We start from the raw sequence: 18,103 nt of genomic DNA, 5'->3' as shown, positions 1-18,103 counted from the left end.
TGTTTTTCAAAGTACTTGGAGTGTCCTTGTAGCTGTTTCAGGGAGCCCAGCCTTTACACTTGGCCAGTGGGGGGCTTTCACTCATTCTTAATTTACTAATGGATATGCTGGATTGAATGGTATTAAGATTCATTAATCTTATTATGAATGGTATTACCTCTCAGGTGTTTTTCTGAAATCTTTTACCCCTTTGCTCATATAAGATAGAAAACAAAACAACCAAATAAGGAAAAACAACTCCAAGCAAACCCAATACACATGCTCCTCAACTTACAATGGGGTTATGTCCCCAAAACCCATCAGACATTGAAAATATTTTAAGTTAAAAATGCATTTAATCCACCCCACCTACTGAGCATCATAGCTTAGCCTGGCCTACTTCAGCGTGCTCAGAACACTCAGTTTATGGTTGGGCAAAATCATCTAACACAAAGTTTATGTTGTAATAAAGTGTGGAATATCTCATGTAAGAATATATTGTACTGCATGTCGCTAGCCCAGGAAAACATCAAAATCCAAAATTTAAAGTACAATTTCTACTGAATGTACATCATTTTCACACCATCCTAAGTCAAACCATGGAAAGCTGGGGACTGCCAATAATAATGGGAAACTCAAGGACAGTTAGTTTGGGTCCTTCCTTTCCCTTCCCTACCCCTGCCCCTGTCCTTGCCCCTTCCTTTTCTCTTTTCTTTCTTTCTTTTTTTTTTTTTTTTTTTGAGATAAGGTCTTGTCTGTCGCCCAGGATGGAGTACAGTCGCGCAAACACTGTGGCCTCAACCTTCCAGGCTCAGGCAATCCTTCCACCTCAGCCTCCCAAGTAGCTGGGATTACAGGTGCACACCATACCTGGTTTGCATTTTTCTTTGTTGAGGATGATACATTCTCAACATATATAATGAACAGATATCTTTGTTATTAAAATTATTTTAATTTGATTGGTTGATCAAGAATCTTGGCATTCCATAAAGATTACCTTTTTTTTTTGTATTTTTCTGCCTTGAATGAGTTTAGGAATCTCTGTGCTCATGTGATCTTCAAGATCAAGTTTGTAAGTGTATGATTTACATACTTATTTCCGGGTTTGTTGTTGTCTATTAGCAGACTCTATCAACTTCAGTCTTTTGAAACACCCACGCACACCCACTCCCCCAAATGCAGGTGTTCCGGTCTCTGTGGCACACACTGAATTGCACAGATGGAGCTGCGGGGGCCGGGCTTCAGCAGTGCTGGCAGCTCCCTGTCCTTTAGGAACCCTTGATCTGCATGGGTCGGGAAGCTCTGGCCAGCCTGCAGTGCTCACTTGCTTCTTGCTGGCTAACAGTCACTTATTTTTGTTTTGTATCTGACGGCCACCTGCTCAGAAGATATGAATTCCTTCCGGGCCTGGTTCAGTCCACAGGTTAGTCCACCGTCTCCCCTTCCCAGAGACTGCTTTAGGAATGAGAGAGTGTGACCCAGTTCTGGTCAAATAGCCCAGACAGAGTGTGTGCTGAGGAGCTTCTGGGAAAGCCTCCCTCGCTTTTAACAAGAGGGAGAGGACCAGCTGCACGCCCTCCCTTTGGATGCACCTGCTCAGGGTGGCCAGCTGTCTCCTGTTGTGGCAGGGCTCAGTCAAGGCCATGACCAGCTCAGGGCCTGGCCCATGAGACAGGAGCAGCACTGGGCAGCGGAGGATGTTTTGGAGCTGCTAAACTTCCCTGTTCCTAATTGTCAAATGGGTGGTGTAGGCTTCCAGTTAGAGCTAAGAGCATTTTGTTGACGGTGGACTGTGTCTGAGCTGTGCTCTCCCCACAGCCTTTCCCGCAGAAGGCTTTTTTTTCTGTGCACTGGGCTCAGGTTAGGGGAACTGGGAACTAATAAGGCTGAGGGTTATCCTGGGACTGCCCCCATAAGAGGGAGGGAAGAGGCGGGTGTTGGGTGATGGTGGAAAGAAAGTAGGGCCTGTGGCAAAAAGCAAAATATGGAGGAACCTCAGAGAAGGCCCCTCTTGAATAACCCACAAAGAGGGCTCTTGTGGAACTTCCGACTCCTCTACTACCATCTAAGCCCATCTGTGGAGCCCCCGGAGGAGGGGGAGGTCTGGCTGGGCAGGTGTGCTCCTTAGACCTCTCCGGAGTTAGAGAAGAGGTTGCCAGGAACAAAAGGCCACAGCCTAAAATAGAACTTGGAAGAGATGGTGGTGAAGCCCCAGACATCCACGTCTGACCTAGCAGTTGCTAATGGACCCAGAGGAAAAAGAGAAGGGGCATTTCCTGGAGAAATCAGCACACACCCGGGAAGCTCTGCTTCTAACAGGCTTGTGAGAGGCAGAGGAGGGGGAAGGACAGAGGGAAGGACAGAGAGCCCCAAGGCAGTGAGGGAGGTGGAAACCTGCCAAGTGCGGAAAAGTACTATGAGAAGGGAGTCTCAAGTTACAGCATTCATGAAGCAGAGTGGACAGGGGCCCGGCTGCCAGGGGAAAATGGTGCGATGTGGATATTACACAAAGAAAGCACAATTGCCATTGCATCCTAAGGAGTCCAAATCTGGGCTAGTGAGGGGAGGCTGGGGTAGGGGAGTTTTAGTTCAACGTAAGCGAAGACGCTCCGCAACCTGCCACTTGGTGTTAGGCTGAGCTGCTGCGGGAGGTAGTGACGCCCTGTAACCTGTTTTGGTGCTGGGTGGGGGAGGATGTCCCGGACAGTTCTCACACACTGACTCAACCATTCGGACCCAGGAGTCTGTGTTTCTGGGCATCTGCAATTCCTGAAAGAACGCTGAGAGCTCTGAGAAGAGCTCTGAGAAGTTGAAAAGGACTCTGGAAGGCAATCTCTGCTGGACCCCGGCATGCAAAAGACCACAGCTGGGGCTTCCTCGCTGCCAGTTCTTTCTTGTCCATGGTCCTTGGGTATTTGGTCAGGCAGAGCAACCATGTATGAAGGGAAGGAGGCTGGAAGAGGGAGGAGAGGAGGGGAGCAAAGCCCAGCTTCACAGTTAGCAGCTGTGTGGCCTGAGTCATTCCTTACTCTCTTAGTCCTAATTTCCTCATCTATAAAATGGGTCTAGAAGTTGTCTTACTGGGTCAGATGTACTGTGTCTAGAGAGGGTGCCAGGAAATGGGTGCTAATATCATAAGAGAACAAAGAAAACTGGCCACCCTGACCAATCCTGCATAGGTTTTGTTATAGGATTCCACCTACTGAACCAACACTCCAAACTGGGGACAGAGCCTGGACCCCTGGCCATGGAAAATTGGGCTAAAGGGAGTAGCTTTTCTTTGGAAGGACGAGCTCATCCAAAGTCCATATTCACCATATTGTTTCATTTCACTGTACACTAAGCAGAGTGTCTGTGTGCAGGAGCAATAGAAGGACAGACTGACTCAATAAAACTATAATCGAGTCCCTTGGCAGTCAATGTCTGGCCTCCAGGGCTTGTGAAAAATAGCTAGTGTTTGCTTAACGTTAAATGCATTCCAGGTACTGTGCTAAATGATATATGAATAACTCTATTCTTCCCGTTTTACAGATGAGGGAGCAGCGTCATGGGAGGTTAGGTGGACTTGCCCAAGGCTTGACCCTCTGCTGACACTCAGTTTCATAGGTGCCTCAGGCATAGAGCTGCCTAGTGAGAAGAGAGTCTCCACAGCCTCGGGGCAGAAGATTTGGGAGGACTAGAGGCAGAGGTGCTGATCTCACTGCTCCTAGATCTGCAGAGCTGATGCTGGATTTGGGGAAGGCTCGCATCATCTTCCTTCCAGGTGGTCCAGGTGAATAAACTCCCCCAGCAGTCAAGACCACAGGTCCCCCAGCCTTGCCTGGAGCTTCTGTTACTATAAATACGTGCTTTGTAGACATTCCAAGCCATAGGGGATGGACATAAATTATACACCATTGATAGCAGCACACAAATTCTAGATGCCTGGGTGGCTCTGGGGAGCATGAGAAGTCGGGGGAGGATGAAACAGGGGTGTGTGCTACTCTTCAGCTGTGGGGTGAGGAATTTTCCACAACACAGCAGGAAGGTCATGGGCATTACTCAACGCCAGTGTCTGTCCCTAGAGACAAGTCACCAGAGCTAACCTAAGCCTTTGATCTCTTCTGAACCCCCTCCACCACCTCATCCCTCAACTCAATGTCAGCAGAAGAAAATAGAGACCCTCAGATGAGTACCCTGCATACCTCTCACATCCCTTGCAACCATCCTTCACCTGTCCTTTCCTTCCACTAGAGGAAGGGGAGTTAATTCTCTCAGCTTGTGCTTCCAGTCACTGTCCTCATATGTCCTCTGGGACTCTAGATCATCAATTAAGTCTCTGTCCCATGTCTTCCAATTTTCCCCTCCTCCTCTTCCCACTAGCCAAACCTTTTGTGTACAGAACAGCTTTCCCCTGCAAACCACTCTCAGCCTCACATCACCACCAATACTCTGGAAAGTGGTTTACTTTTACCACGACCTGCCATTATGTCTTCATTTTCCACCCACTTCTCCATCTGCTAAGAGGTGACTTTTACCTGCTTTTGTAGCATTGTGGCTGGCCATGCCAGCCTGGAAGCTGGTCACCAGGTCCAGTGGCCTAATTTCCATGCTCATTCAGTTCCCACTGCCTGGACTTTTTAGCATTTGAAACCACCCTGTCCTTCTGGACAATCTCCCTTATATATTATTCTCTGGTAGTCATCCTACATGCACTGGGGCTTGCATTCTTTCTTTTTTTCTGTGCATCCTTTACAGAGTCCTCTTTCTGTGCTGTTTCCTGGCTGGTGATCTATGGTTGGCAGCCTCCAATGAACCACCCTCCTGTTATTCACATCCTTATGTGGTCGCCTCCCACATTATACCTGGGTTTGCCTATAGGACTGAGCACAGCAGAAGTGGTAGCAATAGTCCCAATATTGAGTTATAAAAGTTACGACCTTGGTCACTCTCTCACTCATGGGTTGCTCTCTTAGGGGGAAGCCAGTTGCCTCCATGAGGAGCCCTGCAGAGAGGCCCATGCAGTGAGGAACTGAGGGCTCTTGCCAGCAGCTGCTATGTTAGGAAGCTTAAAGGCTGATGCCTCAGCCCCAGTTGAGCCTTCAGATGTTGGCAGCCCCAGCTGACCACGTGGCTACAACCTCACGAGAGGCCTTGAGCCAGAGTCACCCAGCTAAGCTGCTCCCAGGTACCCTCAGAAACTGTGAGATAATAGATGCTTGTTATTTCAAGTTGCCAGGTGTCAGGGTAATCTGTTACTCAGCAATACACCAAGGCATCATTTGCAACCCTCTCTCTCCCATCCATTCTCTGCTCTCTTCCTGGTTATTGCTAAGAAGCTCTGTGGCCTGAGCACCATAAACAGAAGGACTGTTCCTAGCAGGGATTTAACACCAGCATTTCTCCTCAGCCATGAGCTCCATTTCCACCTACCTATTGGTCACCTCTGTGTCACACTCAGTGTATTCCAAATCAAACCGTCTTTCCACCTCAATTCCTTTCCACTTCCTGGACTTTACATCTTGGCTACTGGTTTCATTATTACCCTTGCCACCAAATCTGGAAACAAAATAAGTTCTGACAATACTTCTTCCTCTTCCGTTCTGCCAGTCCTCATCCTCATTGCTCCACATCTGCCATCTTTCATCTGCGGCTCCCATCCCTCTCATTTCTTGTACAGATGCTGCCCTAGTCTCCTAATGAGCCTCCTAGCCTCCAGCATCATCCCTCTCCAATCTGTCCTCCACCTGCGGGAATTCACTTTGGAAATAGCAGGTCTTCACACATTACATCCCTGCTTAAGACTCCCAGACATTTTCCATTGCCTAAAGTCTGAATTCCTTCATCCATATCCCAGGCTTTCTGCAAGCTTCCCCCGCACCACCTCTCTATCTTCTAGCATCCATCCTTCTCCTTCTCCTTCTCTTCCAGACTGACTCCAAGGCCACGCAGACAAACGCTTTCCTGTTGCCTTTGTCATGTTCTCCTTATTCTTTTGTTACTTCTTTCTCCTTTTTCCCCCTCAACATTCTCTTCTGCTTATCATCATCACACACATTATTCAAAGTCCAGATCAGTTGCCCCCCGACAGTTGTTGATCCCCACAATCAGAGTTAGTTACCTGCCCTCCAGCCCCCAGCACTAATCCCTTTGTTTTTTTTTGTTTTGTTTTGTTTTGCATTGTTTCTTTTTTTGAGATGGAGTCTCTCTCTGTCACCCAGGCTGGAGTGCAGTGGCGTGATCTTGGCTAACTGCAGCTCCTGCCTCCTGGGTTCAAGCGATTCTCCCACCTCAGCCTCCCAAGTAGCTGGCACTACAGGTGTGTGCTGCCACACCCGACATTTTTTAAACTTTTAGTAGAGACGGGGTTTTGCCATGTTGCCCAGACTGGTCTTGAACTCCTGGGCTCAAACGATCCTCCCTCCTTGACCTCACAAAGTGCTGGGATTACAGGCATGAGCCACCGTGCCCAGCCCCTTTGTATCTGAATTCCCTAAATTAATGCTGGGATCTCCCACCAGATGGGAAGATTTGTAAAATCAGAGGTGGTAGATGATGGAATGAATGAAGGGGACTTGTCCAAGGGGGCCCTTTTATTTAGATTCATTTCCGTAGAATCAATTGGCCAACATCCATGAAGCAGGTAAAGCCACACAGCCAACCGTGGAACAAGGTGCAGTGGATACATTTTCAGGCTCACCTTTGTCCCTCACCCTCCCTCCGTCTCTGAGTTAGATGCAGTCCCCGTTTCCTGCTTCACACCGTGGGCAGTATCTAGAGTACGTGCAGAGCCTGTGTTCCCAGCAAAGCAGAAAGGCCCTGTTATTGTGCATGATTCTCCTGACCATTGCCCAGCAAGTCAATCTTTAGCTTCCAGGGCATTAGAACTGCCTAGTCCACTGGGCATTGGTCTGTGTGGGGTCGGGTGAGATACCTACTCCACAATGGGGCTGTGGAACAGCTGGCTCTGCTCCCCCTGCAGCTCATATGGGGGACTTAGCAGCTGTCATTTGCCACCTGGTTTCTGGTAGGGTGATGGTGCAGTGGTTTTCCAGCCAGATTACCTGGAGGTGAATCCTGATTGGAGCTAAAGGTCAGTGTGAGCTTGTGCAGCCACACTATTTGAGCACTGGTTTTTCTGTTCACAAAGAGGTAGTTGAACCCTTCAGATCCTTGTGAGTCACTGAAGCTGAGGTCTTTATCACCATGAGCTCCATTTCAACTAAGCCTCCTTGAAAGAGGGCACTGACAGAGTGAGAGATTGCTGTGCCAGCCGGGGTCAGGCCAGGGATTGCCTCTTTGCTGCGCAAGCTCATTGGACATCCTTCAATGTCTCCTGGCCTTGCCGGGTAGCTCTGTCTCCTGGAATGAGATGTCGCGAGGCAAATTTACAATGTCTGGCCACGGAAGAGTCTGAACCTTCCCGGGCCTGGCCTTCTAGATGAAGGCAGATTTCTGTAAATTGGTGTCTGACGTCAGTCCTCCCCAGAGACCCAGGAGATTAAGTACACAGCATTCAAGAGGTTAAGTCCCCAGTGCCTCCAGGCACAGATTCCAACATGCAGAGGAAGCAATATTTCAGGCGAAGGCACCGAGGGTCTGTGGACAGGGTCCCCCTCTGCTGTTGCTGTGAGGAAGGGGTTTCCTCATTAATCAGAGCCTCTAGGGGTGAGGGCCTGGCCCAGGAGAAAGCACAAAGGATCCTCTGTGAGGGCTGGGCTGCGCTCTTCAAGGGGTGTAGGGCTGAGTAGACTTTGGAGGGAAGTTACAACCTCCCATCTGTGTCAGTGCTTTTTGTGATAATGTCTCTGAACATTTGATTTTTTCAGTTTAAAATCATTCTCAAAAGATGGCTAAAGTTCTATCAGGAAAAATGAGAATTTAGTCAGTAAAAGTCATTTGTAACTTCCCCAAGTGTTAAAATTGTGTTTTATTTATTTGGCTTTGTTCATTCACCTGCCATCAACCAATTGCCAATCCACATAGTAAAAATATATACTTCCTGGCATAACTGAAAAACAAAACCAAAAACAGGCTTATTTTTGAAAACTCAGGGACTTCCAGATACATATAGTTGCTCAGTGATTGGCATTTGGCTCTTTCCCACTGAAAAACAATGTGAGAATTTTAAAAACATTCATTCTGAAGACACAGATAAGAGCAGACAGGACTTCTGGTTAAGGATGGGGGGGTAACTGATTTTGCGGAACACGGGAGGGTTCTGCCGGCAGTAGGCTGTTCCTGTGAGCAATGAGTGCTTCACCTGATCCCACTTGAAGGGCTTTGCACCCAGAGACACCAGAAATTAAGCAGAGATTGGGCTTGGGGCTGAAAATGAGGGGATAGCTGAAAGTCTACCTCTAGAGCAGTCGGACCCCAATCTCCTTCTCCCGCTCCACCCAATCTGGGAACCCCCATCCCTCTTTTCCTCCCTGCCCCCTCCTTGCCCTTCTGCTTCCTCATCCAATGCAGACCAGAGGTTTATTCTCCAGATGAACTGAGTGGTGATGGACCAGGCCTTGGCAGGCTGGGTGACACAGAGGATGGAGACAGGGCTTGAAGCCAGACTTGTGCCAATCAGTGGCTCTTCAGTCCCCATCCCCAGAACAGCAGCAGGGCACCTCTATCCCAGGTAGTTAGAGAACTCTTCTTGGAGAGTGTCAGTAACCCCAGAAAAGACGGCGATATGGTTTGGCTATGTCCCCACCCAAATCGCATCTTGAATTGTAACTCCCACAATTCCCACACATCGTGAGAGGAACCCAGTGGGAGGTGATGGAATTATGGGGGTGGGTCTTTCCTGTGCTGTTCTTATGATAGTGAATGAGTCTCATGAGATCTGGTGGTTTTAAAAATGGGAGTTTCCCTGCACAAGCTCTCTCTTTGCTTGTGCTGCCATCCACATAAGATGTGACTTGCCCCTCTTGCCTTCTGCCACGATTGTGAGGCCTCCTCAGCCATGTGGAACTGTAAGTCCAGTAAACCTCTTTCTTTTGTAAATTGCCCAGTCTTGGGTATGTCTTTATCAGCAGTGTGAAAATGGACTAATACAGGGATACTAACATTTGGGGGAACAAAAATTCTGTGACCCCCTGGTGAAGCCAACAAGTCTTTGAAATCTTCAACACTCACATGTGATACTTTCAATCAGTTTTTCAGAGCATTGTCCTAGGTATGAGGACAGCCCAAAGTCAGCTGGCATTTGAGGAAAGGATTCAACATGAAGCACAGAAACCAGGACAAACAGAAAAAGGGGACCCAGAGAGGGCAGTGCAGCCAATGTAGGACACATACAGAAAACTTGAAAAAACAATATACCCTACAGATACTATACTGAGTGATATATGAGAAAATGTTACATCTATAAAACAAGGACAGAATACCATGGAAAGTAACCAGACCACAAGAATCTCAAAATTAAAGGCAGGCAAAAAATAAAAAAAAAAAAACCCAAATAAAATAAAACCAGAAAACAACAGAATGGTTAGAAGCTAAAATCAAGTAGAACAAAAAGGCAAAGGGAAATAGAAGAGAAACCATAAAACAAATTATAGGATTTATTCTCAAGGCCAGTCTGCTGACCTATAAGAGTTCCAGAAACAGAATGTGGGGAGGAAAGCTTCAAAGATGTAATGCAAGAAAATTTCCCAAAACTGAAGAAAAGGGGTCTTCAATGTGATTATGTCTTAGGAAGATGGGAAGAGGGTTAGTGAAGGGAAATTCAAAAGTTAATGCCTACAGCTAATCAATTAAAAATTGCAACATGAATATAGTACCAAAAATATGACAGTGAAGGTGAGAAGAATTTCCTAGAAGTGTTAATGACAATGTTTGTCTGTGGGTAGAACTGGGGGTGGAAAGGGTGAAATGGGATGGCTCTGTATTACTGTTGTTTGTCTTTTTAAGACTTACTGTTTCTTGACTTTTTAAACTTAGTATTATTTTGAAAAAAATAAAAAAGTATTTAAGAAAAGGAACAGGCATAAATATTAAGAAAATACTGCCTCCACATCCAGATTTTAACATACTACAATACATCCTTCTAGATATATTTTTATGCATATACAGAAAAACATTTTACCATAAAAAGTTAATATGCATGTTGCTAAATGATTTATTTAACCTAAATACTGAAATCATCTGTGTGCCAACAGAAATATTCAGAGTGCTTATACATGGAAGTCTCACTACAGATACTGCAGAAAAGAATGAGGCCCTGTACAGTTCACAGCAATAAAGGCTACGTGAATTGAGTGCCACGAGGGAGAAATAAGCAGGCTGAGCTGACCCAGGGAGGCTTCTCAGAGGAGGTGTTTTTGGGAATCACCCCAAGTCACAAATGGGAGGCCTCAGCACCCAAGAGGATGAAATCAGCCCGGGATCATTCCAGCCCTTGCCTCCCACAGCCACTGAAGTGCTTGTCTGAGTCTTGCTGGAAACATGGGCCCATATTAGTGATTACGTGCCTTGCAGTAGCAGACTCAAAGCTTTCTCTGCTGAGAAGTTTCCAGCAGTTCCATCAGTGTGAGCCAGGAACTGATGACCTGAACGACTTGGAGCATGGCAAGGTCCCTGCTGCTGGAGGTTTTGGGAGAGGCCAGGCTGCCTCTCTGTGCTGCTGGTGAGCGATTCTGAGTTTGGGGTGGAGGGCATGCCCCCATGACCTTCCATGTGGGCTGATGCCCCCAGCTCTGACCCTACCAAGTCAGCTCCTGTCTGTATGTTCCCAACTTTAAAAGCCAGGCTCTCACTTTTCCTCTGCCTTTTTGCTTTTCATGTTTCCTTGCTGATTCAGGCTGTGGGTAGAGTCAGCTCCTTGTACCTATAGGACCGAGGTCCCTGTTTCCTTGCTGTCTGTCAGGGTAGGGCTGTTCCCAGCTTCTAGAGGGACCCACATTCCTTTGTTTGCGGCCTCCTTTCTCTGTCTTCAAACCAGCAAATGTGACCCAGTCCCTCTCACCAGTGAGTCTCTGCTTCTTTGCTCCTCTCTTTCTTCCAGCTGGGAAGGGAGTGCCATTGTAATTACAATGGGCCCACCTGGATGACCCAGGCTAGTCAGTCACTGTATCTTCAGGTCAGCTGGTTAGCAGCCTTAATTCTGTCTGCAGCCTGAATTCCCTTTCTCCAGCAACGCAACACTCACAGGTGCCAGGGATTAGGACCGTGACACTATTCTGCCCCATCCACTCTCCATCCTTCCTCCACACACTCTGCCTCTGCTGAAGACTGGGGTGGGGAAGTTCAGCACAAGAAGTCAGAGTGCTTTAGTTAGCCTTGCAGAGAATGCTCATGCCAGAGAAAAAGCTACACTGTGGGAAAGCAGAAAGCAGCAGCCTAGGCCTGCAGTTCTCCAAGGAGACTTCCAGGACCAGCGGCATCACCCCAGCCAGGAACCTGTTAGAAAGACAAATTATGGCCCCACCCAGACCCACTGAATCACAAACTCTGGGGTGGGGCCCAGCAGTCTTGGTTTCACAAGCCCTCTAGGAGATTCTGATGAGATCCTTTGCTCCAGAACAATCACCCGGCTTCTCTTGCTTTGGTTCTGGTGGGCCCATCAGGGAAACTGCAGGTAGGGCCCTCTGCATTGTGCTTGGCCCAAGTAGTTCTTTTTAGACTGCTGGTGCCTCCCAGCCACTTTGTGCCACCCCTGGAGGACTGGAGCTCAATTTTCTCAGAAGCCAGGCTGCTAATGCCCTGAAAAGGTAACATGACCCAGAAAATCGACCAGCAGGAACTGAAAAGTCTTTGGCAGGGTCTCCAGGGAAGCCTGCCTGGCTCCTGGCTCAGACGGGGATGCAGGAAGGCAGGACTACAGGGGAGGAGCCTCAAGACAGCTGCATGCAGGACCTGGGTGACCTGAGTTTGTGGTGCCAGCTGCAGGGCTTCTCTGCATGTGGGGCTGTCTCCATGGCCAGAGATCTTAACCTTGGAGGATGATGTGCATGGAACTCCTTGGGGTTAGCAAACACCCAGGCAGGCGAGGGGAACGGCAGAGCAGGGGGGCTTTCAACTTGTGCAGTGGCTCACCACTGTAGTCCCAGCACTTCGCAAGGCCAAGGTGGGCAGATCACTTGAGGTAAGGAGTTCAAGACCAGCCTGGCCAACATGGTGAAACCCTGCCTCTACTAAAAATACAAAAATTAGCTGGGCGTGGTCGTGTGTGCCTGTAGTCCCAGCTACTGGGGAGGCTGAGGCAGAAGAATTGCTTGAACCCAGGAGGTGGAAGTTGTAGTGAGCTGAGATTATGCCACTCTACTTCAGCCTGGGCAACAGAGCGAGACTCTGTCTCCAAACAAACAAACAAAAAACAAACAAACAAACTTTTCTGAGAATCCCAGATTCATTCTTCACCTAAGTGTCACCTAAGACATTGGGCCTCACACTTGACTGCCCATAGGAATCACCTGGGAGCTTTCAAAAGTCCTGATGCCCAAGTCACACCTCAAATCAATTCCATCAGAATGAGTGAGGTGGGACCCAGGCTTAGTACCTTTTTTAAGGCTCCCCAGGTAATTTCAATGTGTACACAATGTGCAGGCATGCTGAGTTGAAAACTACTTGCCTAAAAGTGGCTCTTAGTCCTGGCTGCACATTAAAATCAACTGGGAAACATTAAAAAAATAATAAAGCAGGCTGCCCCCTGTGCCATAAACCAGAGTTTCTGGGGAGGGGGCCTGAGCATTGCAGGTGGTAAAAGTCCCCAGATGATTGTACTAAAGCACAGCAGGGTTGAAACCCTAGCACCATGGGCTGTGGTGCTATCTCTTGCTGGCTGTGTACAGTCCCTGGGCTCAGCCCCACCATCTCTAGGGTGGGATTGCCATTTTTAAACTCCAAGGCATGACAGTGCTCAGTAAGCCTTCCTTTGCATCCTTTGTTGTTTGCAAACTGGCTCTTATTTGTGAGCCTCAGGGAAACCTGTGGCAGAAGGAAGGCTTGAGCCCCACACATGAGACCTGAGAGTCACCCCAGAGGTGGCCTGTGTAGGTCTGGGTTGGCTTTAGAGATTATTTTTAAAAACAAAGATCTAGGACACATATTTTGATAGCTTACAGAGTGATTTTCCTAGTTTGTCTTTTTGCTCTTGCAGTTCTGTATAACCCACAGAGAAAAACCAGACAAAGGAATAAAGAAGGGACCACTCCTCAGCACTTGCTGTTGTTCAAAGATAAACTGAGGCACATAGTAAAATATCAAAGAGATTTTCATGAGCAACTCATGAATTGGGCAGTTCCAGATAGAAAGCAGTTAGGGACCCCGAGGAAGGCATGCGAGAGGAAGGCTTTTAAAAGGCAGAGGTGGGAGTAAGGCAAAGGAAATACATGATTGTTTACAGTGAGGCAGTAATTTCATTCAGATCATTCCAATGGAAAGTCCCTAGTTAGAGAGTAGTTGGTGGTTTCTGATTGGTTAAGCTTAACTAGTAGAAAGTCGCCAGTTAGGGGTTAGTCAGCAGTTTCTGATAGGCCTAGAATATGACTGTTTATGTTGAGTTGGCTTGTGGATTCCTAACGTAGGAATCGGGGGGCACTGCAGCGGCCTCAGCCCAATGGCCTCCGGATTAATTTTTGTTTTTAACACGGGTATGACAACACAGTGGCCACATGTGCCTTCCAGGTCCCTGGTTGGGAAGGATGGTGAGGTAGCAGCAGCAGCTCCCGAGTGCAGAAACTGAAGGCTCTGCTCCTGGACGCCGCTCTTCCTGATGGGCAGCCAGTACTTCTCACAAGATACCCCCTCTGCAGGTCTCAGCCCCTGAGGTTCACTTTGTGGCTTCCAATGTCAGTGGGCCACTCTTCCTGAGATCCAGGCACCCATAGTATCATGTCATGTGGTTGTTAAAAGCAGGGTGGGGCTGGGCACGGTGGCTCTTGCCTGTAATCCCAGCACTTTGGGAGGCCGAGGTGGGTGGATCACAAGGTCAGGAGATCGAGACCATCCTGGCTAACATGGTGAAACCCCATCTCTACTACAAATACAAAAAATTAGCCAGGTGTGGTGGCGGGCGCCTGTAGTCCCAGCTACTCAGGAGGCTAAGGCAGGAGAATGGAGTGAACCCAGGAGGCAGAGGTTGCAGTGAGCCGAGACTGTGCCACTGCACTCCAGCCTAGGCAACAGAGCAAGACTCTGTCTCAAAAAAAAAAAAAAAAAAAAAAAAAAAGGCAGGGTGGGTGGGCTGGTCAGTTTTAGCTATTTACCAGCTGCATGACCTTGGTCAAGTCACTCAGCTTCTCTTAGCCTAGGTCAGGTTATCTGTTTTTAGTGGGTATGCATTTTAGTTTATAAACACTGGAATATAAAAATTGTCCCATTCTCCAAATCAGATAACTGCTCTAGTTTCCAATCACTGAGCTGGTGGAAGACAATGTACTCTGTCCAGCTGAGCAAGTATCAAGAGTTTTAAATGGTTCAAGCATGGCTGGGCATAGTAGCTCACACCTGTATAATTCCGGCACTTTGGGAGGCTGAGGCAGGAGGATTGCTTGAGTTCAGGAGTTCAAGACCAGCCTGGGCAACATAGTGAGACGCCATCTCTACAAAAAGTTTTAAAAAATTAGCTGGGCATGGGGACATGTGCCTGTGGTCTCAGCTACTTGGGAGGCTGAGGCAGGAGGATCACTTGAGCCCAGGAGCTTGAGACTGCAGAAAGCTGTGATCGCAGCACTGCACTCCAGCCTGGGCAACAGAGAAAGACATTGTCTCAAAAAAACAAAAAAACAAAAAAAGAAAGAAAGAAAGAAAGAAAGAAAAAAAGGCCCAAACATTCAGAAGAGGCTCTCTGGCATTCATTCCACACTGAAATTCTGAAATCCTCTTTGCAAATACAGAGGTTTCTTGAAGACAGTGACTGGGTCACTTCATAGGCCTATGGCAGCAGAGTGCACAAGTGGCCACAGTCCTCTCCTTCACACGTCCACACCCTTTATAACGTGACTTTGCAGTAGCTTCTCTCCCCTCTGAATCTGGGCTGGACTGTGTCTGGCTCTGGCCAATAGCATGCCGTGGGAGTGATGAGGGGCCAGCTCTGGACCTGCATCTGGCTGCAAGGCCTCCATGCCCTGCATTCTCTCTCTCCCTGAACCCCACCCAGTTGCCTCTGGAGCAAGTCTGGCTAGCTGGCTGGAGGAGTGGGGAGGAGACTGTGGGAGGTGGCCCAACTGCAAGGCACCCCGGAGACCAGTCAGCCCCTACCCACCCAGCAGCAGAGGCACAAAAAGAACTATGTAGCTGAGTCTGCCTCAAATTGCCAATCTGCAGTATTGGGAGATAATAAGTCGCTGCATTTTAAGTTGTTAGCTTTAGAAGATTTATTACTCTGACAGAGCAGTCTTTATCCTCTCTGGGTTCTCTGCAAGGAGGGAGACCAAGCTACTGCTACTTACAGAAAGGAACCCCAACCATCCCCAGCCTCTCTCCTTCCTAGTGTTGCTAATTCCCTCTCAGCCTTGGCTGCTTTCAGCAAACTAAAGCCTGTGCAGCAGGTGCATCCTCCTCCTGGGCACCGCGTGACTTGAGGTGTTGTTCCTGAAACACGAATGCCAGTTGCAGCTCCCTTGGGAGGGGACTCCTATGTCAGAACACACAGTGGGTCCTCTCTCTAGATGAGACAGCATCATACCATTCATTCTTGTTCTCTCTGTAGTCCCTAGAGCCCGGAAAGCAAAGGACCATCTCTGCAGGCAAAGCAGGAGCAGCGCCTGCCAGTATCTTCTAAAGGAAGTCGGAATGTGCGGGTGCTGGGTCCGCAGTCACTGCTAAATGAAGACGGAATATGTGGGTGCCGGGCACAGCGGTGGGCCTGTGGTCACTGCTAAATGAAGATGGAATATGTGTGCTGGGCACGGCGCTAGGCCCGTCATCACTGCTAAATGAAGATGGAATATGCCGGTGCTGGGCACGGTGCTGGACCTGCAGTCCCTGTTAAATGAAGATGTAATGTGCAGGTGCTGGGCACAGCATGGAGCCCATAGTCACTATTAAATGAAGATGGAATGTGGGTGCTGGGCATGGCGCTGGGCCCATGGTCACTACTAAATGAAGATGGAATATGTGGGTGCTGGGCACAGTGCTGGGCCTGCGGTCACTGCTAAATGAAGATGGAATGTGCGGGTGCTAGGCCTGCTGTCACTGTGAAGTGGTGGGGCGGGGCTGTTTCTACCTCACTGCTGCCCTGTCCATACTAGGTTTGCTCTGGCCTTCCTGTTGCCTGGGGCCTGCCCTCTCTTGCTGTTGCGGAACAGGCAGGATAATCTCTCTCCAGGGCAAGGAATGCACTCGGGCCAGGGACTCCTCACCACCAGCTTGAGGGGCTGTGCCCAACCCCACCTCCTTCAGGAGGGTGTCCCAAGTTCCGTCCTTGCCTAAGCAACTGGCACCTGTGCTCAAAATATTTATTGCCCCCATGCCAGCTGCTCTCCCACTTGTCCTGTCAAAGGGAGAGTGGGGGCCTGGGGGAGTCTTGCTGCATCCCAGTCCAAGCCCATCAGATGTGGGGGACTTTTGCCCTCTGACCCTGCTCCTCATGAGGCACAGCTTGCACAAAGTGACAGCCCTGGTGCTACCTGAGCCCATGGAACTCAGCTCTTCATCCTCTCAGGGCCTCTTTTGGTCTAGGTGCCCAGGGCACTGAGCGAGACCTGGAGTGACAGGAACACATGACTCATGGAGCAGAGGTGGAACAGCCACTCGGGGTGAGTGTGTGCCCTCCCTGGGGGCCATTCCCTCTGTCTTGTCCTAGGAGCTTGGGGTGCCTGTGCTTGAGGCGGGAGGCTGTGTGCTCCTGGGAGCTGGCCATGGTGCCATCTTCTAGGGCCATTTCTCATGCCTCCCAGTTTCCAGTCCCTCCTGACTCCCCTCCTTTTGGGTCCTCCATGGCGCAATGATATATTTCATATTTCTATGGAAGGGGTGTCATGTCTCAGCCCCCACACTAGCGCACACACACACGCATGCATACACACACACACGCATGCACACACACACACACATATATATATACACACATATATATATATATATTTTTTTTTTGCCAAGTAAGCTTGGACTCAAACATCAGTTTCTTTGAACAGATTTGTCAATGACCTCAAATTAAACTCTCCCATTTGAGAAATGGCAGGTGCTGCCCTTAATACATCTTGCAGGCCTGGGAGTGACAGGTGTGGGGCCTGCTCACCTCGGATCAACCCTCTGGGCCTTGGTGATCACATCTGTACAATGAACATCACAAACATTCTTCCAGCTCTGACACCCCGAGTTTGTAAAATGAGGTGAAAACTTGCTGGGCAAGAGAAATGATCCATTAGCAAGGACATGGACATCTTCTCCCAAACTCTTAGCTCTTGTCGAGGTTCCCAAGAGCGTACCTCTATAAAAGTTCTAGATCTGAAGGCATGCAACTTGTTAGCCAGGAAAAACACCTTCTTGCTCACTCTTGTCAGACTTTAGAATGTCAGCATATGAACAAGCTGGAATTTATATTCATAATGTTGGCCGCTGTTTGGCACTTGCTTGGATTTTGAGATATGAATTATACTTGTGATTGTGTCCTGCTCTAGGGCTTAGGTTACTTTTTATTTGAGGTTAATACATGTGGAGGATTGGATGTGGACCGGATGAGTCTGGCCAGGGACAGATTACAGGGCCCTGGGTTATTTTCTCTTGTTCTTTACCCATTCACATTGGTGCCAATTATTTTGAAAATGAACGATGGTCCATAAATATGAGAGCAAAGCCTGGGTGCATTGCCCTGAGCCTTGCTGTCCTCCCTGGTACTGGTTTGTGCCTCCTCTTCTGGGGTGCACAGGAGAGGCAGACTGGGGCCTGGGGAGATTGGCAGTGTGACAGCGCTGGGACTGACCCTCAGAATCCCTAGTCTGAGAGTGACAAATTACCAAGCTTTCCAGACAGGCTGGTAGCTCCTATCACCTCTATTTCTAAGGAAAGAAACATAGAGACAGTTACAAATTCATTGAGATTACCTTTGGCAATGCCTTACATTGCCCTTAAAGTATAGGGTACACAGGCTGGTGTACAGTACAGAAGCAGTGCATAGTCCAGAAATAGCACACCATAAATGAACGCTATAGAGCAATGTAGGTGTGAGATGGATGCATGTGGGATGCCATCTGACAATACACATAGA

At 48.5% G+C, this 18,103-nt stretch overlaps 1 long non-coding RNA gene across 1 annotated transcript; it reads left to right on the top strand.

Moving 5' to 3' along the window:
- The first annotated feature begins 1,033 nt into the window (after nt 1-1,033).
- LOC105486581 (uncharacterized) lies at nt 1,034-17,505 on the top strand. Its single transcript, XR_011608009.1, has 4 exons — nt 1,034-1,402; nt 3,511-3,751; nt 10,113-10,579; nt 15,605-17,505. It is a non-coding gene; the product is annotated as an uncharacterized lncRNA (long non-coding RNA).
- Nucleotides 17,506-18,103: the final 598 nt, after the last annotated feature.

The sequence above is a fragment of the Macaca nemestrina genome, chromosome 9 (genome assembly GCF_043159975.1).
Source record: "Macaca nemestrina isolate mMacNem1 chromosome 9, mMacNem.hap1, whole genome shotgun sequence".
NCBI lineage: Eukaryota > Metazoa > Chordata > Mammalia > Primates > Cercopithecidae > Macaca > Macaca nemestrina.
This window is presented reverse-complemented; position numbering and strand designations above follow the sequence as displayed.